The following is a 26,342-nucleotide window of genomic DNA, read 5'->3' on the forward strand; positions in this document are numbered from 1 at the left end:
GGGTCCAGAGTAGCAGATTATTTAAAAGTTAATAATGTATCTATATCTTTTTTTTTTTTTTTTTTTTTTGAGACGGCTCATCTGTTATCCAGGCTGGAGTGCAATGGAGAAGTCTCGGCTCACTGCAACCTCCGCCTCCTGGGTTCAAGGTATTCTCCTATTCTCCTGCCCCAGCCTCCCAAATAGCCAGGACTACAAGTGCACACCACCACACCTGGCTAGTTTTTGTATTTTTTAGTAGAGATGGGGTTTCACTATATTGGCCAGGTTGGTCTCAAACTCCTGACCTTGTGATCCGCCCACCTTGGCCTCCCAAAGTGCTGGGATTACAGGTGTGAGCCACCACACTCGGCCCATATTTTTCTTTTTACTATTTATTGTAAAAGGGAATAACAGAGATGATGAAAACTATGTTTTACAGGAGTCCATTGCTCCATTAACACATTCAACACTAGAATATTTGCCTTGGAGATGGAATATTTTTTATTTGCTACCATTTGTTTACTTAAATGAAAGAATCACTCTGAAGTCAATTTTACTCTGTTTCTTTATAATTTACCTCACTAAAATTTTTATCCAGTTCTGGTTCCTGTTAGACAACAAATTCACAATGCTTCTCATTGTTTAGTTTTCTTTCCCACTACCTACTGGAAGTACAAGAAAATGGACATGAGGGAGGTTAAGGGGAGGAAGAATGACATCATTGGTCCATCTAATTCAGGCATTTATCAGCTACACTACAATAATTTTTAAATGATTTTAACTTATGTCAACAAGTTGGTAACATAATTTAATAAATTCTTGAGCATTTCAAGAAACTTAATATCATTGATGAATAGAAAGATGACCTTTGCTCCCATAACAAACGGAAAGCAGGTTATTCATATTTAGAAGCAATTCATTTGAACATTAAATATCATCTGTACAATAACACAATTTAATTTTTCCTTAGATGTTAAAATAAGAAGCGTACATTTGAAAATTTTTAGATTAATAAGGTTTCTCCTACCATGCCAGTTTAAAAACTGCAACCCAGATATATTTATTAGAATTCTTTCATGATTTCACACTGTTATTTTTCTGATACTTCAAATTTTCAATCCTCACAAGTTCCTTAGGACTCAAATAACTCATCATAAATTTAGCTCATATTTTAGCTCACAATATAGTCAGCAAATTCTATACATTTTTAATATAAACAACTATTGAGTTTTATTTACATATTTGTACAGTAATAGAATTTAATTAAATTTGTTTTATTATATTAAAATCTATTTTTTAAACCATCAATTCAAGTGATAGATACTTTTTTTTTTTTTTTTTTTTTGACAGAGTCTTAGTCTGTTTTCCAGGTTGGAGTGCAGCGGTGTGATCTTGGCTCACCACAACTTTGGCCTCCCAGGGTCAAGCAATTCTCCTACTTCAGCCCCCTAAGTGGCTGGGATTACAGGTACATGCCACCATGCCCAGCTAATTTTTGTATTTTTAGTAGAGATAGGGTTTTACCATGTTGGTCAGGCTGGTCTCAAACTCCTGACCTCAGGTGATCTGCCCACCTCAGCCTCCCAAAGTGCTGAGATTACAGTTGTGAGCCACCAGGCCCGGCCTGGAGACCTTTTTCCAATCATATTACTTAGGTGGCTCATAAGCTTGTACTGGTCAAATAAAGTTAATGCTAAGACACCACAAAGTTTGGATGTTGGCTGACCTGAGGCCCCTATGCCAGCACCTATGTAGCAGAAGGAGCTACCACTATGTATTATCATCTCTATGAAAATTAGATAGATGTCTGCATATAGCTATGAAGAACTAAGGAAAGAGTGTGTACTGTGCCTCACTATCTATGCTTACAATATTTCACACACGAATAACTTCTGAGAACCATCAAATAAGCACATATGATTTCACAATGGTAAGTAGGTAGAAAACTTTAGATAAAAGGGGAAAAAAGATTTACAAATAATAAAGTGTCCATTTAATGGGATATTATATATGTTTGTTTATACTATATTTTTATTACTATTAATTATATTTAGCTAAACAGAGTTTCTTCATTCTCTCCCAGTGGCTCCCTACTGGGGGCAATTGTTCAAAAGCCAGGCACAGAAAGACAAATACTGCATGATCTTACTTATATGTGAAATCTAAAAACCTTGAACTCATAAAAGCAGAGAGTAGAATGGTGGTTACCATGGGGACCGGGGCGGGGCGGGGAGTTTCTAGGGAAATGGAGAAACATTCAAAGCGTACAGAATTTGTTCAGACAAAGAAATTTTGGAAATCTACTATAGTATAGGTAACTATAATTAATAATAATGTATTGTATACTTCAACATTTCTACGAGAGTAGATATTAAATATTCTCACCACAAATAAATGGTGAGATGATAAATATATGTTAATTAGCTCAGTAATTATTTCAAATTGCATACATATACCAAAAGACCACATTGTACAACTTAAATATATTCAATTTTATTTGTTAATTATAACTTACTAAATCTGAAGCAAAAAAAAAAAAACTTCTCTAGTCCAAAACAATAATAGGTTCCTCTTGAACAGTTCAACAATATAGAAAATAATTTTAACAATGTTGAAAATAATAAATTCACCACTTATCCTTACCTAAATCTACATCACTTATATTTCCATTTCTCAAAAGGGCAATGGAGCAGCATATTGAGGAGAGTGCAAGCTCCGTGGCTGTGGGAGTGATCATTTATTAATATGGGCTTGACTGTGGCCAGGCAAACACATGTAAATGGGCATGTGAGTACATGAATTGTTCATAGGCAAGTGAACTGATAACAATATTTTTGGAAAATAATTTATATATCAGGAAATAAATATGTGTAAAGTAATAACACTTTGAGACATTTATCATAAGGAGATACTTTCAGTCTTTGCTTAAAAGTAAAGTAAAAACGTGATCAAAATAATCAATGATGGGAAAATGGGAGGTAAATCATGGTGTAACTTCTCAACAGAACACAAGTTATAAATATCATTAGTTTTCACTTTTAAAAGTAAAAAGTATATCCTTGAAAAAACAAAATCAGCAACCACCAAAAACAGAAGAAAATATACCAAAAAGTTAATAGCAGTGACCAGGGAACTCCAGGACCATGAGTGACAGCTTTTTCTTTTATCCTTGTTTTTCAATACAATTTATGTGCCCATAAAACATTCTCATCATTACATTCCCAGTGTTTCTTGTAGCACCTGACAAAGTTCAATACTATTATTATAGAACGAATGACTGCCTTAACAATGCCCCCAAATACCCAGGCCACTGTAAGAAAAACTTATCACCTGGGAGCAGTGGCTCATGCCTGTAATCCTAGCATTTTAGGAGGCTGAGGGGGGGAAAATTGCTTGAGCCCAGGAGTTTGAGACCAGCCTGGGCAACATGGTGAAAACCCATCTTCACAAAAAATACAGAAATTAACCAGGTGTGCTGGCAGCTGTGGTCCCAGCTACTCGAGAGGCTGAGATGTGAAGATCACCTGAGCCTGGGAAAGTTGAGGGTGCAGTGAGTCAGGCTCATGCTATTGCACTCCAGCGTGGGCAACAGAGTGAGACCCTGTATCAGAAGGAGAGGAGAGGAGAGGGGAGGGGAGGGGAGGGGAGGGGAGGGAGGAAGGGAGGAAGGGAGGAAGGGAGGAAGGGAGGAAGGGAGGAAGGGAGGAAGGGAGGAAGGGAGGAAGGGAGAAGGACGGAAGGAGGAATGAGTGAAGGAGGGAAGGAAGGAAGGGAAAAAACTACGTAAATTCTACCTATTCCACATTTTAAAACGTACAATTCAGTGTAACAATCGACACTTGGAGAACACAACACCAAAACTTTATTTATGTACTTATTTAATTTTCAGGTGTTAACATTAAGCCCTTAAAAAGTAAGATTTAACACCTCACACTTTGAACCATGTAGCAAGCCAAATGCCCTGACAGATACATAGCGCCCACAAATTGTTACTGTTTAATTAAATGAGTTAGTTGACTGGAACAAAAGAACACATTCTAAGCAACTGCTTAGTGACCAAGTGGAATCAAATGATTTACCCAGCTTGTTTAAAAAAAAAAAAAAAAAAAAAAAAGGCACAGCTACAATTCTAGCATTAATATTTTTTTGCCTTTTCAACAAATAACATCAATTAAAATGTTTTAAGTATTTTCCATGTGAAGTAAACACTCCAACTTATGTATTTTAAAACTAATTTGAATATACAAGATCCGTAAGAAATTGTATATAATTGGACTAATACGTGTGTGTGTATATGTGTCTGTGTGCGTGTGTGTCCCTTGAACAAAAATTTAATTCAGGGTAGGAGAAAATTCTGATGCTAAATATGCTGCTCTTCATATTCAACAATGATTTTGTCTCTCAAGTCCCTGTGTGATATGTATTCAGTTTTTGAAATGCAAGATCTGTAGAATTACAGTATTTAATGTCTATGGCATGGCTTTTTCCTGCTCCCTAAAGTGCTGAAGTAAGAAGAATCATTTCGGCAATGAAACTGCAAATTTTGCATACTTAATTTTATATCCTATGCATTACCATGGCGTTTTATTCACCTTGATTTGAAAACATTGCTGCAATAACTTTATTACCTGCTTGAAATAAAAAGGCACAGCTGCAGCACACTGTTTTAGATGTCAGCAAAAACTAAAACAAGGTTAGGTTCATATTTAGGGTGGATGAAAAGGTGATGGAATTTTAAAAAGTGAAGTTTATCTGTCCTTTAGCTCATAATCCAACTATAGGGAAACTAAAAAATTGTGTCTCATTTTGTCCAAAACTACTCTCTTCTTCATTAATATCCATGTAGTGAATTGGTTTAGAATTATAAATTATTGCGATAATTTTAACAACTTTACAAAAGCCTCTCTCAGTACTACAGTCATCATGATATGATGAAAGTTATGAATCCCTATAAATGAGTCATAAGCTAATAAATACAGAGATTTTTCTCTTAGCCATTTAATACCTCATTTCAACTTTGTCAGAGCTCAAAGTGTTCATAGTATTTCAAGAAAAGAACATCCAGTTGATTCCAGGAATAACAATCAAGTCAGCAATAAAACCAGGAAAGCCTTTAACTCTGTTCAGGTCACTGAAGTCTAGGGCCATAAACAGGTGATGTCCTCACCATATCATCAGTCACCTTAAACAGTTAAAAGTAACTCTTTAAAATATTGCATGTTAAGAGTTAAAGGTGACTCTTAAAAAAAAAAAAAAAGGTGACATATTTAAAAAATATGGTTGGAGAAAGGAAGGGAACTGTGTTTGTCAATGGCAATATATGTCCCAGTTACTTGTTGAATATGCCTAGATTATATAGTACTGGCTATTATTCCATTCTAGATTATAGGCAAAAGGGTTTGGAGTACAATAACACTATTTACATTCATTTTATGCTAATATATATTAAGACACAATGTCTGAATCCAGTAAACAAGGATACCAATTAAAAAAAAATTCTACTGCAAAAATCTCTATAATGAGAATATAATCTCTACTTATAGATGTGTGTGTGTAGTATACATATATACAGAGCTACACATATGTAAATATATGTGACATGTATATATAATGAAAAAAATTATTAAAACTATCTTGAATCTTCCACATCTAGAATATAAATACATTTGTAAAATGTCATCAGCCTAAATTCCAAATTTTAAGAAATTTTAAAACTACATAATTAGAAGATTTTTGTGACACTTAGTTATAATCAAACATAATCTAAGTTTGCCAACTTGCTCCCCAGGTCTAAACACTCCATTGTGTTGTCTTTGTAACATACAATGTACAAGCATATGTTCATTATAAATACACACTTTGTAATCATTTCAAGTCAATACCAAATAATGAAGTCAATATTAAGTACATGAAACCAACAATTGATGACCATTTTAAAATGTAATGACTCAGACCTGCAGTAAAACAGGACACACTACTTGCATCCTCCACTCAATGAGCCTGGTTTCTGGTCAGGTAAAATGCAGGACTTTATTTACCCTAAGTTAATCAGGGGAATTATTATTTACCTATTATTTCTACATGTCTATGTGGGGTACAGAGTCACAATGACTTGTCCAGGCACATCCCTGTACATACTACTAATATATTTACTTTTTCATGAAAAAGGAATTGTGATGACATAGTAAAACTAATGGAACAAGACTTCAGTCAATATAAAATTCCACTAGATAACAAGATTGATATATGTACTACTAACTCCAGAGAAGTCATAATTATAAGCCTCTCTTTGGATCAAAAAATCATAAATCTTCAGAGACTTTAAGATCTTCATAGCGAAGAAAATTTGTCATTAGCTTATATAGATCCAACTAAGTTTTATAACATAAAAATTCCCAATATATATTTACTCAGGGACATCAAATGATATAAATTAGCAATTGTCAAAAATAGCCTCAATTTTGGAATTAAACAAAAAACAACCATGTGTCTTATTGGATTAAATTAAGAGAGAGAGAACTTTTCAGGAGAAATGAGTTCATTACATGGAGTCACTGACTTTAGGTAAGCTATCCTGGTGGCAATGATATAAAAACATCAGGTAGACGTGACCTGGGAACCAGAGGACAGGTTATTATGTACTTCCAATAAGTCTTTCAACTAAGAAAGGCAGGTTTTCATGGGTAATTGGAGAGTATATAGACTTAATGATGGGGGAAAAAAAGAGAATGCAGTAAAAGCAGATCTATCAATACGGTTACTATAAAGACTTCTGAAAAATTATTTTAATCATGTAATTCCATTAGCATTCCTTTAGGGACCAAAAATACCTGTCCTCAATAGTCAAAGTGCTATCAAAATCACCACACCTAGTTTTATAAATAGATGGAAGCTGAAGGTAGGCAATAATTATAGACTCATCTGACAAAATAACAAGTTAATAATATTTTTAAGATGCTTAAGCATGTAAATAGTTACCTGTTCAAAGACATTTTATACCAGTGTGTCAGCTGAGCCAGCAAAAGACCTTTTATTTCAACTCCCCTTGAACACACTCACTTTCACACCTTCATAATATCAAAGTAAGCCATATCATCCAAAATATGAAATACCGGAAGGCAGCCTAGTTCTATAATCCATCTTGCACAGCAAGAGAAAGCTTCTAGACTAGTAAAAGAGTTTCTAGAGCACGAGTAATGCAATTACACAGCTAGGGAGTTGGGATCTTCTTTCACAGCTACTGTTCCTAAGTAGCAAGAGAGCTTCCTAGTCTACTTTGATGAATACCATGTCTCTAAAAAATAAGGACATAAAATGGCTACCAATCCAGACTATTCACATATTCTTTTCTGTCAATTTCAAATTCCCTATCCTTTTCCACACTCAGCCAGATCAGCTGAAAGTTTGCTGGAGAAAAGAACCATAAGACATAAAATGGCACTAATATTTTCATAGATATTGAAGATTCTTGAAAATATTATCTCAATCAGTGGGTGTAAGATGAATAAAGAATTGAGAAAGGAAGGCTACTATTTTAAATATTGTGGAAAAAGAAGAAGGTACTATGTTTCTTTGGTATGAAATTTTGTAAAATGATGCACTAATGTAAGTTGATAGCTGAGAGCTCTTCATATTGTAACTGAAGGGTATCAATTCCTGCTCCAGTGCCATATAATTACATTTTTAAATCTCTCTCTCTCTCTCTCTCTTTTTTTTTGCTTGAAAAAACTTACTTTAAGTTCGGGATACATGTGCAGAACTTGCAGGTTTGTTACATAGGTATACATGTTCCATGGTGGTTTGCTGCACCTAGCAACCTGTCATTTGGGTTTTAAGCCCCTCATGCATTAGCTATCTTTAAATGTCCATGTCCAGGTTTTAAATTAAAAGTCTGACATTGAACAAATGTCAAGACACTAAACTTGGAAATTAATCAGAGAAGTATACCAGATGTATCATTACTATACGGCATAATAATTTCCTTAAACTATAAAGGCACTAATTTGTACCTGAATATTTTAAAATCTACTTTCAAAAGTTATTTTATTTTAATGTATAAATGCAAACTATGCGAAACAGAGATATAAATGTACTCGTTGTATATTTTCTTCTTTATAAAACCAATGTCAATTATGTGAGGAAAAAGATCAACGGTTAAGACTGTGCTCTCTAAACCAAGGTGTCCCCTAAGTGATATTCAAATTACAGTCAGAACCCCTGGGGAGGGGGGACAATCAAACTATACTAGATAGATTTTGTGACTATTACAATAGATAGCAAAAAGAACATGAAATTAAGGCACAAAATAACATTAGTCACTGCAGTGGTCTGAAAATGCGCTACAAATTCGCTGATAGCACTCGCATAGAGAGGCTGGATCCCCTTCAATCCAGAAAGACCTCATGCCTGCTCAGCAAGTAGAGCTTAGAGGAAGTGATGTAATGAGACCTCTGAGGCTAGTCAAAAAAAAAAAAAAAAAAAGTAACTTTCCCTTTGTTCACTGGAACCTAGAACATTTGTTGTAGGTGCCACCATTTCCAATTTTCAATTAGCCAGTGGCATTATCCCAACTCAAGTGCCAGACTTGTGCCCGACGATTATAGCCTCCAGGAGTTTAAATTACCTTTAGCTGTTCAATTTGAGACTTCTCAGCTCGGGACCCAAATATATTAGAGTGATATATACATATCAGCCAAATTTACAGCCCACAGAAGCTGTGAGTGAGCATTATAAAATGGTTATTGTTTTATGCCACTAAGTTTTATGTTGTTTTATCATGCAATAGGTGATAAATGCAATTCTATGTCTTATTAAGGTAGCTAAAGGTAAACTTCCAAGAAAGATGCAAACTTCCTAAAATAAAATGCACTGCCCTTTCATGATCTGCCCCCTGCTCATCTGTCCAACCTCATATGTTACCACTCTTCAAGTCCAATTATATGTTCACATTTAACAACTTGTGTTTTCCATGGGAAACTCTTCTCTTAAAATCATCCCACCTTGAGTTGAACAATGAGAACACATGGACACAGGGAGGGGAACATCACACACCAGGCCCTGTTGGGGAGGCTAGGGGGCTAGGGGAGGGATTGCATTAGGAGAAATAACTAATGTAGGTGATGGGTTGATGGGTGCAGCAAACCACCATGGCATGTGTATACCTATGTAACAAACCTGCACATTCTGCACAAGTACCCCAGAACTTAAAGTATAATAATAATAATAATAATAATAATAAAATCCCACCTTTACCCTATACTTCCTAGAGTATCTTTTTGCCATTTATACACTTAGCAAAATTATCTGTCTTCAAATCTCAGTTCAGTTATTACTGCCTCTGAAAACCTTTCTTACCACACTCTCTTCAGCCTGAAATAAATGCATTTTTTCTGGTAAGAGATTTACCTATATTTTTTGCCTCTTTCTTTACTTACTGACTTTCTTGAGGCAAGGACTGTAAATTGTTTCCCTTTGAATTACATTTATGTCTTGAGTGCAATCAATATTTGTTGAATGAATGCATTTATGAACAAATAAAAGAATTAACATAAGAAGATAATTAGAAATGGAAGAAAGCAGGATAATGTCAACTGTTGGTGAAGATGTGAAACTTTATGTTTGCAAGGTGGAGTATAAATTGTATGAGAAATTAAGAAATTTTTTTGCCAGTACCTCCTTGAGCTGAAAATCAGCATACTCTATGACCTAGCAATTCCGCTTTGAGGTACATGCTACCCCAAAATGAGCCTGTCTGTTCCTGAAAAGTCATATACTAGTATATCAATATACTGCTATTGTAAATAGCTCAAGGTGAAAAAGAACCAAATGTCTATCAGAAAAATGAATAAATTGTGGCATAGTCATACAACAGATTTCATAACAATGATGTTCTATGATGCATAGCTACATGCAGCAATATGGATTTCACAAACTTAATGATAAATAAGAGAAACCAGATAAGAGTATAAACTATTCATATGTAAGATGACATATACTTGTTACTTATTCACGTTATAAGCCAAGAACAGTGGCTACTCTGGGTGAGGAGGTTATTAACTAGAATGGAATGAGGTAGCACTTCTGGAGTGCTGGTAATATTCAACTAGCTATACATTTATCAAACTATATATTTAATATACACTTTTCCATATGCCTACAATACACCAAAGAAGGAAGGAAGGAAGGAAGGAAGGAAGGAAGGAAGGAAGGAAGGAAGGAAGGAAGGAAGGAAGGAAGGGAGGGAGGGAGGGAGGGAGGGAGGGAGGGAGGGAGGGAGGGAGGGAGGGAGGGAGGGAGGGAGGGAGGGAAAGAGTAGGGAAAGGGTAGGGAAAGGGTAGGGAAAGGGTAGGGAAAGGGAGGAAACAAACTAAATTGTTAACCAGAAAATCCACCAACCCCTACAAAAGCCACTAAGTATAAGTGGACTCTCATCCTGAGATTTAACATTTAAAATCAGCATATATGGCAAAATCTAATTCCTTCAAAATTCCTCTTGAAAATTCCTAAATCAATCACAAACATGGGCATCTATGTTTTTCCTTAAATGCTTCATTGCACCAGATCTTTTGCTTCTAAAGCATGAGAATCCCCGAAATCAAAAGAAACATGAAGAATAGCCATCTGCAAAAGTTTAGGCATTCAAATGTTTTTGCGTATAAGACGGATCAGGTATAGGTTAGAAGGAGCAGTTGAGTTCTACAGCCATCTTTGTATGTTACATATATTGTGATGTGATTATGCCACATAAAGGCATCAAGTAAACTTTTTTCTGCTTTGTAACTATAAGTTATTTAGAATTACTTATTTGAATTGATCTAAATATGATAGTTCATACATTTCCCAGAGCATCTGTCTATTATGAGAATACATTTCCTTTATTTAACATTATACTGGAATAATGCCAAGTTAGGTCTTTAATATCTTGATATTATTTGTACTCTGATTGCATTGCCACTGTTAGTTCAGAGAAAAATTCTGAACTCATCTAATAACATCTCTCTAGGTAAGGTAAGCAAATGTAGAAATGGAGCTACTCCACAAATGAGTCATTTGACAAGGGGATTTAGCTCATGATTTGACTTTTATCATGAAGGGATATTTAGATTACATCCCTACTTAAGATACAAAAATAGAGCAAACTTGCTCCACAGCATACATTTAAAGGTTTCTAGGCCAAGCAGCGGGCTCACATCTATAATTACAGCAATTTGAGAGTCTAAGGCAGGAGGATCACTTAAGGCCAGGCATTCAAGACCAGCCTGGGCAACATAGCAAGTCTCCTGGCTCTATGAAATATAAAGATAAAGGCCGGGCGCGGTGGCTCAAGCCTGTAATCCCAGCACTTTGGGAGGCCGAGACGGGCGGATCACAAGGTCAGGAGATCGAGACCATCCTGGCTAACACGGCGAAACCCCGTCTCTACTAAAAACACAAAAAATTAGCCGGGCGAGGTGGCGGCGCCTGTGGTCCCAGCTACTCGGGAGGCTGAGGCAGGAGAATGGCGTAAAACCCGGGAGGCGGAGCTTGCAGTGAGCTGAGATCTGGCCACTGCACTCCAGCCTGGGCGACAGAGCGAGACTCCGTCTCAAAAAAAAAAAAAAAGAAATATAAAGATAAAAATAGCCAGTGTGGTGGTGCTCAGCTACAGCCTTAGCTACTTGGGAGGCTGAGGTGAGACTGCTTGTATCTGGGAGGCTGAGGCTGTAGTGAACCAGTCTGGGTGACGGAGAGAGACCCTGTCTCGAAAATAAAATAAAATAAAATAAATAAATAAATAAATAAATAAATAAATAAATAAATAAAAGTTTTCGAATCCTATTTTATCAGTCTGAAAATGAGAATTCAATAGAGTGGTCTGAAAGAAGGAAAGGAAAGGAGAGGAGAGGAGAGGAGAGGAAACAGGAGAGGGGACAGGGGAGATGGGAGACAGGAGAAGGGAGAGGGAAGAGGAAAGAGGGAAGAGAGAAAGGGGAAAGGGGAAAAGGGAAAGGGAAACGGGAAAGGGGAAAGGGGAAAGGAAAGGAAAGGGAAAAAGAAAAGAACAGAAATAAGAAAGACAGAGTCCAAAATTTTCTTTGTACTTAATCGAAGACGATTGGGACATTAAAAAAACCTACCTTACTGAGCCTACCCTGGAAGGTGTTTTTAATTTTCATATTAAATTAAAAATAAGTGCTTATGGACTTTCTTTGATTACTAAGCACTATGACTTTAAAACAGGATATGCTATTAAATTCTATGTAATTTATTTTTTCTACAAACAGGGGAGTGCAGAAACTCAAAGAATCTCATGATATTATTAAAGACATTGAAAATACTTCCAAAATTTTCTTAGATCTACAAAGGCAATTCATAATTCTTGACCTAAAACCCAAGAAAAATGTTCAGGGAAGAGGGGAAGAAAAATGCAGGAGGAATAGCAGAATAATTTCTTAACTTTTCATAAACCACACTTATTCCAGGTTCTGCCTAGATTCTAACAAAGGCATGCTGAAATCAAGGTTGAGAGCACATCCATGCACATGTGAGTGTGCATGAGTGTGTGCATGTTTATAGTAGTATATCAGAATCTAAAAAAAGGACATGTGTGGTAGTGCTAGTTTCAAACATAAACTACACTTGATTTAGAAAGGAACACACATCTCCTGCTCCTGTATTGAGAATCTGCTATAAAATGATAGGTTTGGCCAGGCGTGATGGCTCATTCCTGTAATCTCTGCACTTTGGGAAGCTCAGATGGGAGGATCGCCTGAAGCCAGGATTTCACGAACAGCCTGGGAAACATAGTGAGACCCCATCTCTATTAAAATATATATATTTTTTACTAAATTAAAGTTTAAAAGTTAAAAATATAAAATAAAATGGTAGGTAATAACTATCATGGTACTTGTCAGGGCAGGGATCAGTTAAAAATAGCAGCCAAGCAACTTAAAGTAAATGCATTGTTTCTAAAGAGACAAGATAATGATCTCAGTAACACAGCAGTAAGAATCATTGAAATTTAAGGTGTAAATCTCACAAATCTGTTTCTTACTCATATTTATGTAAAACTTGCTTCAAGTAGCAAGATTATTATTAATAAAATTAATAATAATCTTATTAGTTGGAATATCACTACCAATGAGTATGGAAAGTGAAGAAATTGATCCATATAGGTCCTGGAAAATGGACAAATATAAGCAGATGCCATCTGTGGCACTCAAGGAGAGGAATGAAGGCAGACAGTGAATTCAGCACCTTCCACTGAAATATCCAGGTTCTCACACTGGGACTGACTAGGCAAACAACTCGACCCACGGAGAACGAAGAAAAGCAGGGTGGGACTATGGCCCACTTGTGGGAGACATGGAGCCAAAGGAAACCCCACTCCCAGCCAGGGGAAGCAGTGAGGAATTATGTAACCCTGCCCGGGAAACCATGCTTCTCCCGTAAATATTTGCAACCTGAGGATCAGGAAATGCCCTTGTAAGTTCAGGCTACTAGGGCCTTAGGTCCAATACACAGAGCTGTGTGATGTCCCAGCAGAGCAGTCGCTTAAGTACACACAGAGACTTAGGAGTTTCGTATACTCTGGTCCCAGGATTCCCAGCAAAGTGGGAGAGGGTCCCTACATACTCCTAGGAGAGGGGCTGAATCCAGCGAGCCAAGTAGTGTTGTTCTGCAGGCCCCACTTCCAGGGTACTTCACAAGTTAAGACCAACTGGCTTGGAATTCCAGCCAGACAGTGGTGACAGGCTGGAGTCCACCTAAGAAGAACGGAGTTCCTCAGGGAAGGGGTAGTTGCCATCTCTGTGGTTCAATCAACTCAGAAATTCAATTTGAAATTGAATCCCTGGATAGACCAATAACAAATTCTGAAACTGGGGCAGTAATAAATAACCTACCAACCAAAAAAAAAGCCCAGGATCAGATGGATTCACAGCTGAATTCTACCAGAGGTACAAAGAAGAGCTGGTACCATTTCTACGGAAACTAATCCAAAAAATGGAAAAGGAAGGATTCTTCCCCACTTCGTTCTATAAGGCCAGCATCATCCTAATACCAAAACTTGACAGAGATACAACAGACAAAATAAAGCTTCAGGCCAACATCCTTAATGAACATCGATGCAAAAATCCTCAACAAAATACTGTTAAACCGAGTCCAGCAGCATATTAAAAAACTTATCCACCATGATCAAGTTGGCTTCTTCCCTGGGCTGCAAGGTTGGTTCAATATACACAAATAAATAAATGTGATTCATCACATAAACAGAACTAAAGACAAAAACAAACAAACAAACAAAAAAAAACATGATTATCTCAATAGATGCAGAAAAGGACTTCAATGGAATTCAACATATCTTCATGTTAAAAATTCTCAATAAACTAATGGAAAAGACTTCAAAAGAGTAAGAGCCATATATGACAAACCCACAGCCAATATCGGCAATATCATGCTGATTGGGCAAAAGCTGGAAGCATTCTCTTTGAAAACCAGTACAAGACAAGGTCACTGTCTCTTACCACTCCTATTCAACATAGTATTTAAAGTTCTGACCAGGGAAATCAGGCAAGAGAAAGAAATAAAGAGTATTTGAATAGGATGAGAGGAAGTCAAATTATCTTTATTTGCAGATGACATGATCCAATACCTAGAAAACCCCATCGTCTCAGCCTGAAAGCTTCTTAAGCTGATAAGCAATTTCAGAAAAGTCTCAGGATAATCAATGTGAAAAAAACTGCTAGCATTCCTATACCCCAACAACAGGCAAGAATAGAGCCAAATTCTGAGTAAACTCCCATTCACAACTGCTACAAAGAGAATAAAATGCCTAGAAATACAGCTAACAAGGGAAGTGAAGGACCTCTTCAAGGAAAACTACAAACCACTGCTCCAAGAAATCAGAGAGGACACAAACAAATGTGAAACATTCCATGCTTATGGACAGGAAGAATCAATGTCATGAAAATGGCCACACTACCTAAAGTAATTTACAGATTCAACAGAATTCCCATTAGACTACCACTGATATTCTTCACAAAATTAGAAAAAAAAAACTATTTTAAAATTCATATGGAACCAAAAAAGATCCTAAATAGCCAAGACAATCCAAACAAAATGAACAAAGCAGGAGGCATCATACTACCCAACTTCTAGCTATGCTATAAGGCTGCAGTAACCAAAACAGCATGGTATTGATGCAAGAACAAACACATAGACCAGTGGAACAGAACAGAGAATTCAAAAATAAGACTATCCACCTACAACCATCTGATCTTTGAAAAACCTGAAAAAACAAGCAATGGAAAGAGGATTCCCTATTTAATAAATGGTGCTGGGAGAACTGGCTAGCCAAATGCAGAAAACTGAAACTGGACCCCTTCCTTAAAATATATATATATATAAATTAACTTAAGATGCTTAAAGACTTAAATGTAAAACTGAAAACTGTAAAAAGCCTAGAAAGAAATCTAGGCAATACCATTCAGGACATAGGCATGGACAAAGATTTCATGATGAAGACACCAAAAGAAATCTCAACAAAAGCAAAAATTGACAAATGGGATCTAACGAAAGAGCTTCTGCACAGCAAAAGAAATTATCATCAAAGTGAACTAACAACTTACAAAATGGGAGAAACTTTTTGCAGTCTATCCTTCTGACAAAGGTCTAATACCCATAGTCTAGAAGGAACTTCAGCAAATTTACAAGAAGAAAACAACCCCATTAAAAAGTAGGCAAAGGACATGAACAGACATTACTCAAAAGAAGACATATATGCAGACAACAAACATAAAAAAAAAAAAAGGTCAACATCACTGATCATTAGAGTAATGTAAATCAAAACCACAAAGAGATGCCATCTCACATCAGTCAGAATGGTAATTATCAAAAAGTCAAAAACAACAGATGCTGGCAAGGTTATGGAGAAAAAGGAATGCTTATAAACTGCTGGAATGTAAATTAGCTTAACTCTTGTGGAAGACATTGTGGCAATTCCTCAGAGACCTAGAGGCAGAAATACCATTTGACCCAGAAATCCCTCTACTGGGTATAAACCCAAAAGAAGGGAATCATTCTTTTGTAAAGATACATGCACGTGTGTGTTCATTGCAGCACTATTCACAATAGCAAAGACATGCAATCAACCTAGATGCCCATAAATGACCCACTGCATAAAGAAAATGTGGTACATATACACCATGGAATACTATGCAACCAAACAAATGAATTAGATCATGTCCTTTGCAGGGACATGGAGAGACTTGGAAGCGATTATCCTCAGCAAACTAATGCAAGAACAGAAAACCAAACACCACATTCCTCACTTAAAAGTGAGAGCTGAATAATGAGAACACATGGATACACGGAGGGGAACAACACACACTGGGGCCTGTTGGATGGAGGCATGCAGGGGAGGGAGACCACCAGGAAGAATAGCTAATGAATTCTGGGCTCAATACCTAGGTGATGGGACAATCTGTGCAGCAAACCACCATGGTACACATTTATGTATGTAACAAACTTGCACATCCTGGACATGTACCCCTGAACTTAAAAGCTGAAGAAAAACAAAAGGAAAGAAAGTTAAGAAATTTCAAGCAAAGGCCAGGCGTGGCGGCTCACGCCTGTAATCCCAGCATTCTGGGAGGCCAAGACGGGTGGATCACCTGAGGTCAGGAGTTTGAGACCAGCCGTGGCCAACATTGTGAAACCCCACCTCTACTAAAAATACAAAAATATTAGCCGGGAGCGGTGGGGGGCACCTGTAATCCCAGCTACTTGAGAGGCAGAGGCAGGAGAGTTGCTTGAACCTGGGAGGCGGAGGTTGCAGTGAGCTGAGATTGTGCCATTGCACTCCAGCCTGGGCAACAGAGTGAGACTCTGTCACAGAAAAAAAAAAATAAAGGAAAGAAAGAAAGAAAGAAATTTCAAGTTAAAAAATATAAGAGGGGGGAAAAATGTCCCTAGGGACATGCCCTGCTTGTTGACATATTTCATTCAAAAGAAAAGTCACATTTCCAGATAGCTTCTCATTTTCCATATACTCATTAGTAACTGAATCTGGAATAGACTTTCTTAGTTAGAAATATGAAAACATAAACAGAAGCTTTATTTGCTTCTTGGACCCTCATGAAAAGAGCCTGGTGGAGAAAAAAGAAATTATGTTATAATTTTAAAACTAGATATTACCATAGTTACATATGGCACTATAACACCCTAAAGAGTGTGTATCTTAGTCATTTTATTAGCAATAAATCCAATAATTAACCATGATGATCCTCAAATATGGTAATCAAATCAATGAATGTATAGGGTTTTTATGTCTATGATAAAATAATATTATTTAAAGTGACTTAGAGGGAAGGTAAAGAGAAAAAGATCTGGTGATATTTAAAACAAACTCTTTTTATTTTGGTATATCAGAAACACATTATAAGAATCAAAGAGAACACACACATTCAGCAAGAGGGCACACTTCCATCACCTAGCAGAAAGATACATGCTGGTAATAATAAAAGGTGTTCATTAAAAAAAAAAAAAAAAAAAAAAAATTTCAGAGTGTCTTACACTGTTCCTAAGCCATTCAGTCAAGGCATTGGTAACAACAAAGCACTTTACTCTCCACATAAAAAAGAATTATCAGTATTAATTGTTAAAACTCTCTGTAGATAAACTAGATACTTAAAAATATTTAGGCAGATAAGGCAAGAAAATAGAAAATTTAAGTGTTAAAGATTACTCTTTAAAAAGAATTATGATACATTTTTTTTTGTGATCATCTCAAAAGTAGCTTCATATAACACCATAGGCTCAAAATGATGAAAGGTCACTGATGTATTGCCAACTCATTTTTATGAGATAAATTCAATTATAATTGCTGTGACTATTCCAGCCACAATGTAGACATAGAATCCAATTATCCATTTCATTTTCATTTATACCTCATGGGCTAGATCATTTATCATGTTTCATGATAATGATCAGAAGACACATGGAAAGTGATTTCTGGAGGTAACAAATTACCTTCCATATTAGCATAGCTTACAAGTTCCTGTCAACAACTACTATGCATAAATATGAGGTAATTAAATTTACAATGTGCAGGAGTGTTTGATATGCTACTTGCTTCCTTCACAGCCGCCAAAAATCTAGGTTGCTAAGTGCAGCAAACCCCTTTGGTTGCAAATCAGGAATCATTATACCCCAGAACCCCAACAGGTAGATGGTGTGCTCGGGCTCAAGGTGCTGAGATGCATCTTTCATCATCTGGTATTATTACTTCTTGCCACCAAACCATCCATCATTACTGCTGAGACAGCTTGAAATGATTGTCCTGGACTCTCACATTACCGCTTCTTGAACTCTGTCTCATCCATCTTTTGCATCATACCTGATTCACAGCTAAGTCCCCTCTCCCTGCTACAAAACCAAGTGTGAATCTATATTGCCTTTCACCTACAGTGCTTCTCTAATAATAATTGACTTCTCTTTATTATGGAGCTACTGTTCAGAAAAGACTATCCATGATTGCTGATGCTGATGGCTGATATTTTAAAAAACCCGATGTACAGAATTCCAATAGTTGTAGGAAAATGCACTTTTACCTGCAAGTTAGGCTTCAGAATTTCATTAGTATTTCTATTTGAATATTTATCGATAAACCTCAGCAACACAAACATAGACAAAGACAGACACAGAAGCCTCTGAGTGTACAGATATACACTAAAAAGATAGCCTGTACCATATATACAAAAGCAGTGTTTCAATCTGAAAATTATTAGAGTTTCAAAAATGTTTCACAGTAAAATTCAAAACTTTAAAGTATCTAATATGTTGAAATTATAAAATATGTTTAATAGTGACACAATGCAAACAAAAAAGGGATTTAAAGTTAGATACAAGAATATAAGTGAAAACTTCCTTTTAAAATAAGTATCTTACCCACCCATTTTTTCCCCTTTTCACTGATGCTAAAAGAAGCTTCAAAATGATACCAGTAACACAGTGGTTGGTATCCCATAAACTATCCAAGACTAAAGGTTTTAATTCAGCTCCATCTGAATGCTGTTATAAAAGTTTAATAAATCAAAATGATCAAAATGTTCTCAGTGGCAGATTGGGATTCAGTTTCCAATTCAAAATCTCTTTAATATATGGCTTCTCTGACATCTCGCATTTCTACCATCCATGTTGAATTCCAAACACCCTGCTTTATATCATTACCATGCATCAACCAGTCTGGTCATGGTAACTACTTTTTAGCAATCCTGCACAGTACACAGAAATGTCAAATTGAGTGGGGATTTTAACATAGGAAGATTATGTCAGGTGTGGACTCTTTATCTACCCTTAAGTAAATATTTTCAAACCACCCACTATAGTGAATGACATTCTTTGAGAACGAGAAATGCCGTTAGCCAAAAGTCCTACCCCCCCAAAAAATATATATATAGATATATATATAGATATATATATATAGATATTCCCTCTCCCAACCCTTTAAAACATTAATGTAAGAAAGAGACAGGTCTAGGAGCATTATTATCAGGGGCAATAAAATTCTGAAGAGCAGAGAAAGCAGAGACGCCTTTAGAGAGTTCACTTTATTTCTATGAAGCAAAAAGTTTTACAAAGAAGAGGAAAAATATTTCTACTTAACAGACAACCACAAATATAGTCAGGAATCTACATGAAGTAGTGGGGGAAATATTTACACATGATATATCTTACATGTGTTTTTATATGCAGATAATGTCAGCAATAAAAAAAGACATCATATTAAACTCTGGTTTCTCTTTCTAAATTCTCCATTTAGTTAAAAACCTCTGCTTTCATCCAAAGTTTAACAACATGAAAAATTCCAATTATTCATTTCATCATGTATTGAGTCTTTACTTAATGCCCTGTGATTAGTTTAACACTTACATTCCTGAAGATTTTAAAACTGGATATGTTCCTAGCACCCCAATCAAAAGTTTACAATTAAACTTATCATCTATGCTCTCAAATGACATCTTCTACAAGGCTTCCAATCTCTGACCATAATACCATATTTTATCCAATATCCCAAACAAAAATCTAGAAGTCCCCTTTGACTCCTCCTCCTACTGTCATTCCACAATGCTTTACCAACATTGCTGCCTCATCTCTCATCCTTGACTCATTCTTTCTACCATAACCCTACCCTACCCTAGGAACATTTATCATCTAAAGCTTTTAAAATTGTAAGAGCCCCCTTAACTTACTCCCTAAAAATGCACCATTTTCCAAATCATCTGCTATCCTGGTTTTCTGAGATAGATAACATGTGAGTAACCTACTTCAAAACTCCTAAAGCTTCCCAAATTAAATACACAATCCATTTATATTTCTTAGTCTGGCACTCAAATTGTTCCACAGCAAGGGCTCAAAGTACAATTTCAGGATTATCTCAGATGTTTTCACTGGAAAACATTGTGTTATGGTCAAAATTTACTGCTAAGTCCACAAGACCATGTTTTCCAGTGCCAGTCCCTCTGCCCAGAATGCCTTTACCTATCTTCCACTATCCAAATGCTACCCACCCATCAAGGGTCGGTTGGAACTTCTTCTCCTCCTCAGCACATTCCCTGACCATTAGAAAGCAGCCACGTAGCTGCCCTCCTCATTCTACACATTAAATTCATGTCATTCATATGGCACTTTATACCTCACTATTTTTGTTTCTTTGAGAATAAATATTTGATGAGATCTGCTAGACCTCGATCATGGTATTGGCTACAGAGATCCAATCATGAGCGTGCAAAAGGAAAGGGTCCCTAAGTATATCAGTCTCATGGAGGAGGCAGATGTTATGAATGCAGTTATATTTTGAAGGAGCAAAGCAAGTAGAAAAAGCCAAGACCCTAAGGCACAAGAGATCATGGTATGTTCAAGCAAGTGAAAGAAAACCAGTGTTGCTATAGTTTGGTAAGCAAAGGAGAGTCTTATGAAGGACTGAAGCCAGTTAGCACAGCTAAAAGCCTATGAGCAAGCAGGGCCTTGGAGCTGTGATGAGGCATCTGGAATTTATACCGCATGAACAGGAAGCTGCCAGTGCCAGGGGGAGCATATTCTGACTTACTGTGTCATACAGTCACTCTGGCTTCTGTGTGAAGACTGCCTTGGAGGAGGTAAGTGCTCATGGAGGGAGATCAATAAGGAGGTTTTTATACAAGTACACGAAAGAGAAGATGATGACAGAGACAAGTGGTGGCAGTGAGAATAAAGAAAAGTGCTGGGCACTCGAAAGCAATGCAATAAAATAGGAATAAAGGAATCTATTTATATACATATTACAAACCAATTTCAGACATACAGATTTCTATTCACTGCATTTCCAACAGCACAAAAATCTTTGAGACCACTGTCTTGTTCTTCATATACTTACTGATAGTAGGCATTACATAAAGATCTTTCAAAAACTTTGACCTAAATAACTCTGGAGGAAAAAAAAAAAAAGGGTAAAATAAAATCAATGAATTCCCTTCTGTACTAGAAAATAATTGCCATTTGGCCTTTAGGTATTTTGGGGGGCGGAAATGAGAAGAAAGCTGAAAGGAATAAGAATGTAAAAGCATGCATCTATTCAAGAAAAAAACAGGCGAGGGTGGAAAGAGCAGGAAGTGTAAAGCCCAGAGACAGAAGTATACTTGGAAGAGCCAGCTTTGCCTGCTGTGGATCAAGGAAGGAGGTGAGTGACAAAGAACAAATTTGGAGTGGCAGCCAGGGGATATTTCATTTAAGGCCACTTAGAACAAGAAAGGATTGTGATTTTTTTTTTTTTTCCCCCTTAATGTGAAGGGAAACTACTGGAGGAGGTAGCATAGCAACATGAGAGTAGCCATGGTACCTCCATATGTATAAGAAAGACTAATGAAAATCCAGGGGCAATCAGCAATATGTAAATAATCAGGTGGGTAAAATTTCTTCCTAACGAAGGTACAAGTAATTACGCATTTGTTATTTCATTGTTTAACACAAGGACAGATTCTGCGTCATCATAGCTCAATCTATGACTCCAAATCAAGCAACAATAAAGAAAAACAACAAAATATTTTCTCAGTTTAGCGCTCAGCAGAAACTGGAGAGAAAAGAAAGTTATACGCTTATAATTAAGACAAATTATATCCTAAAGTGTAAAAGTCACCGTGTTTAAATACCTTGTAAGAGATGAGAACACATCTATAGGCCATAATTTCTCTAAAAACAAACATCAGAGTTAAGGTAAAGCCTGTACAAGAAGAGATTGTTGTACATTTATGTGTTGAGGAAAGCCGCCATATTTTCTGCCATATTATTTAATTTCTGTCCCGCTGTCTGTCCCCAAATTCTCACTTTTAATACTGAAATGTTACAGTATTTCACTTTTTTTTTCCTAAAAGTTAATAATAATGAACTAAACACAATCCATGCTGAGGAGTAACAAAGATTATTTATCTGTATTCATTTGTGTTGACCTTATACTTGGTTTTAATTGTCAGATTAAATATTTCCTAGAAAGAGGGAAAATATCATTTATCTTAACACAGATGGGAAAGGAGGCAATTTCTGCGGTACTATCAAAAACTTGGAACAAGCCGGTTTTGATCGACACATTAATAAATAATTACATATTATTTGCTTTCTTTGTAAGGCTTCTACACAACATTTTATGAATGTTTTGTTTGTTTGTTTTCTGTGTATTTCCTTGTTTATATTCTCAGAAACATTTTAATTCTTAGTAACAGTTTAATTCTTAGTTCCTGATCATGCTTTACTGGTCAGCAGAATGTACATTAGCTAGCTTTTTAAAAGATGTACTGCTTGAGTGGCAAATAATTTATGCTAACTGCAAAGCTAAACACAAAAACTCACCTGTAAGTCATATACTGGTAGGGAACCCTGCTATTAATGACTCTCTTGAAGATGAAGTGGAGGGGAGAGTGGGAGAGACTCAAGAACTCAAACTAATGAAGTAATGTCCTACTACAACACTTCTATTGCCATCCTTACACATTATACCACTAAACACTCTGATTTATCTCTCTGCCCTCACTGATTGATTCCAATTTGTCAACTATAGAGCTTCTGTTCAACATTCTATAAGACTCTCCCAGTGTAACTTTTATTAAGCCAAATTGGTGCTTAATAAGGGGTTTCAATGAAATAGTTGTATTTCATTGAAGTTAGAAAATACGTAGACTATTTTTTATTTGTTAGGAAACACTTTTTATTCTTACAGAGTTTAGAATATGATCAAAACCTAAGTCAAAATTCTGTGCCATGATACTCAATAATTCTACATTTCCTATAGAATTAATTCAATTATGAGATTCTTTTTTTTTTTTTTTTTTTTTTTTGAGACGGAGTCTTACTCTGTTGCCCAGGCTGGAGTGCAGTGGCGGATCTCAGCTTACTGCAAGCTCCGCCTCCCGGGTTTACGCCATTCTCCTGCCTCAGCCTCCCGAGTAGCTGGGACTACAGGCGCCCGCCACCTCGCCCGGCTAGTTTTTTGTATTTTTTAGTAGAGACGGGGTTTCACCGTGTTAGCCAGGATGGTCTCGATCTCCTGACCTCGTGATCCACCCATCTCGGCCTCCCAAAGTGCTGGGATTACAGGCTTGAGCCACCGCTCCCGGCCAAATTATGAGATTCTTAAGCACTGAGACTATGTATGTGATTTATTTGGCATTTGTCTTTATTGAATACTAACATAGTAACACACACTTGCCTATTACCTCATTAAGAACTCAATAAAGGCTGCTAGCTGATTTTTCAATGAAGTTGCAAATAAACCCAGAAAGACTAAAAAAATCTTAGTTCGAATGGACACTGTTGCTTTATCTTTGGTTTGGGGTGAGAGAAAAAAAAATGATTAACAGGTAGGGGAATATAAACTACGAAGACACTCAGTCCATGTAGTAGGTAAAAGTCCGTTGGTACACAGAAATGTGCCCAAATTACATTTATCACAAACTCCAAGAGAAAAGAATTGAAACTTAGAAAACGTGTACAGGCCTACTGTCAGCAGTCTGAAACAAAATTCCCTTGAGTTCAATAGAAATAATTATTAACTATGCAAATGATTCTGCTTCCTCCTTGATCCTTTTCAAATTCTTAAGATGAAAGCTCCATCAAAAGCAAACTCCCCGAAGATTTACTCCAAAGAGCAGTGACCAGTACCCTACTCACTCAACACACGAATTGCCTAGGAAAATAAACTGAGAAACCTTTATGGAAAGAACTCTCATCGCATTTTTATTTTAAAAACAAACTGAAAGAAAAATAAATAAAATGAAAAAAATCACTCTGACAAAAACAACTGCTGCACTTTACCATCCTTATAGAGTAGCTATAAGGAAACTCAGAAAAGGAGAAAATTAATAGAAAAAAGTATTTGGCATAATGGTGTACAGAAGTGGATCAAGAAGAGTTTCAGTAATAATATGAAGTCACAGTGAATATTCATATTAGATTTAAAAACCATAAATTTTCTACTTTTCTTAAATAAACATAGATACTATCATTGTTTAATGCTTTTCAGCTTTGAAAATGTACGTCTTAATGGACTACATGAACAATTCAAATGAGTATCCAGTTTCTGGTTGCACCACAATATACTATCTGAAATAAGAACATCTAGCACTCTTTTGCTCATTTAGAATTTAAATATGTACCAGACATCCTGAACACTGAATCACCTGAATTATAAGTAGGTACTATGAATGAGAGGAGACTCCAAATGTTTCTTTTATCATACTCAAGGGGAGCAAAGTAAAATTTTTAAATAGATTTGGAGACTCCTCCAAGTTTGACACATTTGGTATCCACTGGCTGCACAGGCTTTTAAAAAAATATTTAGGGGTTTGGGGGTGGGGGAAAAATTAGTATGTGATTCAGTGTGTTCTGAAATGTTCATTATATTTCATTTTTTAGGAAAACATAGCCGTTTAAATTACATCCTCCAAGATAACTCCAAACTTCCTGTCAAGATGACCGGTTTTCACAATAGAAGAAAAGGGATCTCAAGTCACTATTAAGGAAAAGGATCTTTATATGAATTCATGAGCCTGAAAGCTGTGCTAGGAAAACTAGTTAAAAACCAATACTGCATGATATTAAACAGCTTGCTGAAGGTCTCAAGCTAGAAATTCCATGGCCTTTAGCCACCAACTAGCGAAAGTATTCATAAAGTGTTTTCCAATTCCCAAATGACCTGGCTTCTTACATAAAAACACCAAAAAAAAAAAAATGGATTTAATTCTATGTGCAAAAGGATTTGAGTACTGGAATAGAATACTGGTCAGATCAATATTATTTTTCAAGTTAAAAAATATTTACACTAAACTGAAAAGTCACCCTTAATAGTCCACTTGAGAAAGGAAAGAGTCTGGTTTAGATACTACAAAAAGCAACTGTCATCATCACTTCCTTTATGCCAGCAAACTTGACTCCATCTGTAGGTGAGAAAAAATATCCGGTTCATCGCTCATCCCCTACATATGCCAGGGTCAGTCCCACTCCTCTGGTTTCAACTCAATTTTATTTGTTGATTTTGAGAAAAGTACTGAATTTCTTCATGTAAATACTGTGCTAGGTGCTGAAGCAAACAAAGATGAACTAGACAGGCTCTGATAGGACATAATCTACAATTACAGTAAAAGCAGAATCTGAAAAGTTCTAATAGGTTTTGACTGCTTTCCTTCTCCATATGCATAGTAAATAACTGATATAAAGCAAGTGATTCTATGAACAGTTCACCATTGACCAAATAAGCTATGATCCTACTGATTACCTATGATTCATACTGTTACTTGACTTAGTATGGTAACACCCTTCTCCAATAGTGCAATATTCCAAACTCTGTATGTCCTTCAAGATTAAGTTGTACCTTCTCTTGACATTATTTCCTCAGTCACTATCTAACTGAATGAAATAAAGAACTATCTCTGAGTAACACTGTTTATGCTCTGGAGTCTTGTGTACAAAAGCTGTCTACTGGACATACTAGTTGTTTATCCAATAACCAGTGATGTGTTATTTGCTTTTCTGTTTGTTTTTTTGATAGTTGTGGTAGGTCCTGCCCTCTTTACCCCTAAATGGATAAGATCAAGGAAGCATGTAGTTATATTTCTCTCCTATGACTAGGAGGTGGGCCTGGCTTAGGATAGAAGCCAAAATCTTAGACTACAAAGTGAAGAATTGGAAAGAACGTAGATCTTTAATGACTTGATCAACAAACCCCAAAGCCTATCCTGCATTACTCAGTCACAAAAGTTAGTAAATATTCTTACGTATAAGCTAGTTTATATTGTCTTATAACGGAAAGTAGTGACATCTGTCTGAGTTTCTTATGATGTTAAACACCGACTCTG

The 26,342-nt window shown here is 36.3% G+C and overlaps 1 protein-coding gene and 1 long non-coding RNA gene across 15 annotated transcripts in view; one reads left to right on the plus strand and one right to left on the minus strand.

Annotated features, from left to right (window-relative positions):
• LOC105465585 (protein tyrosine phosphatase receptor type K) overlaps positions 1 to 26,342 on the minus strand; it is a 558,841-nt gene that overhangs the window by 226,938 nt on the left and 305,561 nt on the right. The gene's annotated exons all lie outside the window — the stretch shown is intronic.
• Positions 2,233 to 25,035, plus strand: LOC105465584 (uncharacterized). The gene is made up of 4 exons (XR_977630.3): positions 2,233 to 2,296; positions 2,663 to 2,769; positions 21,510 to 21,679; positions 24,904 to 25,035. It is a non-coding gene; the product is annotated as an uncharacterized lncRNA (long non-coding RNA).

This window comes from Macaca nemestrina, chromosome 5 (genome assembly GCF_043159975.1).
Source record: "Macaca nemestrina isolate mMacNem1 chromosome 5, mMacNem.hap1, whole genome shotgun sequence".
NCBI lineage: Eukaryota > Metazoa > Chordata > Mammalia > Primates > Cercopithecidae > Macaca > Macaca nemestrina.